Below are 2,204 nucleotides of genomic sequence, written 5' to 3'. Positions count from 1 at the left end.
GCTGTCATAGGGACACCTTCACCACCAGCCCCTGCACCTGGCCCATCATCTTCTACAGCCACAGCTCCTACACCATCTACAGACCCTCCAGCAGCACCTGAGCCTATATATCTCCTGGTCCAGCGTCTCTTCCGGTTCCTCGAGTGAGAGCGACGCCATGTCAGACGCCGTTTGGATCGGATGGACCAGGCGCTTATCTCTCTAGGCGCTGAGCTACCTCCGCTTCCTGATTCTCCGGCCTCCGATGAGCAGGATCATCAGGAGGAGGACGCGGAGGCACCAGCTCAGCAGGATGCCCCTGACACTACGGAGCCGGCACATATGGAGGCACCACCTCAGACTCAGGAGGAGCCTATTCCTCAGCCTGTTCCTCAGCCGGTCCCACAGCCACAGACAGAGCTAGAGCCTATCGTTGCACCTCCCACTGATCCTCCGGTTTAGCATCGAGGACGATGCTTGATTTTAAGTGTGGGGAGGGCACCGGTAGCATTATTTGGGAACCGGTGAACTCTTTTTCGGCCTAGTTATCTCATTTTGCACATTTTTGTATATATTTTGATGCATTTCTAGTTTGCTTTGGATACTTTTATTGCTTATTTTGGATTTTAGATATTTTGATGCTTTTGGATATTTTTAGATATTTTGGATGATAGATTCCATATTTTAGTTGGATTTTTCTTTATACATTTTTGCATATCTCCTTTTGTATATTCTCCTTTTAGTTTGTGGTTGTGATTAGAAATCATGTTTTGAGTGAAACTTAGTCACCCCTTTTTGCATAAGAATTTGGTTTTGAGTGAAAAAGAAAAGGGTAAACTAAGAAAAAAAAAATTTTTTTTTTGAATTTTTCAATCACAACAATGCTTAGTCAAACATTGAGGTTTTTCAAGAAAGTTTAATTATAGGGTATTAACCCAATTGATTGAAAGAAAATTTTTGAAACTTGCTTGAAATTCATACCTTTTGAAGCATGTATTGAATTGAGAACACAAGCTTGTGAGACTTGAGCCTATTGATGTGGTTACATTTTATAACCACTTATTCTCCATTCTTGTGTGAAATTGTTCTCTTTCCATGATTGTGATCCTTAATTTGCTTGATTCTATATATCCGTTTATTTCTTGTGTTTGTGCATTTATATGATTGAGGCCATTATTTCATTTGCCACTTACCCAAATAGCCAACCTTTTACTCTCCATTGCTAGCCAATTTTGAGCCTATGCTTAACCAACTTATTCTTATTTTAGCACATTACAAGCCTAAGGCGGAAAACCAATGAAAAGTCCCTGTTTGGATCTTTGATTAGTTTAGGCTAGTGAGAGTGTGTATTATTCAAGTTGGTGAGGCTTGGAAACATTGGACGGGATAAAAAGGGGCAATACACTTGTATGTTTAGGAATTGGGCACATACTCATGTATTAATCAAATATAGAGACCTTATGCATTGATGTTCTTGTATTTAGTTTGAAAGAAGAAAAAGAAAAAAATATATATAAGAAGAAAAAAAAAACAAAAAAAATGAATGATGAAAAGAAAAGAAAAAAAAAATGTATGTAAAAAAAAAAGAAGAAAAGCAATAAAGGGGACAAAATGCCTCAAAGTGAAGTCAATAAAAAGGAATCAATGCATAAGTGTGTGAAATGAAAAGAGAATGCATGAAGTATGTAAGAAAAAGTGAAGAATGGGTAGTTAGAATAGCTCGCATTTGTATAGGTCATTAATTAGGTTAGGTGGGAAAGTCTATGCTAATCAAAGACTCAAATCCTAGCCCACTTGACCATAAATGATCCTACCTTGACCCTAACCCCATTACAACCTAAATGAAAGACCTCATGATGAATGTATGCGCGCATTGAATAAATGTTGATTGTTAGAAGAAAATCAAATCTTGGAAAACATGATTAGAAGAGAATTGAGTGGATTAACCCTTAAACACTTGAGTGAATAGAGCGGATACACATCCTGTGAGGGTTCAAAAGTTCAATTACATGCATTTCACCTATATTATCTATATTCTTGCAAGTTTGAACTCCTTTTAATAATTCAATACAATTGTGGTTTGGACTTGGTCCTTATTACTTGGCTCTTGTACTTACACATGCTCTCTTGGGAATTGATTTGTTTGAACTAAGCATTTCCAATTGCCTTAGATAGTTGCATTTAGATAGGACTCATAAAGTTTAGTTGCATTCAATAAATGCCAT

The sequence above is a fragment of the Arachis ipaensis genome, chromosome B06 (genome assembly GCF_000816755.2).
Source record: "Arachis ipaensis cultivar K30076 chromosome B06, Araip1.1, whole genome shotgun sequence".
Lineage (NCBI taxonomy): Eukaryota > Viridiplantae > Streptophyta > Magnoliopsida > Fabales > Fabaceae > Arachis > Arachis ipaensis.
The sequence above is the reverse complement of the archived record's forward strand: the minus strand, read 5'-3'. Positions refer to the sequence as shown.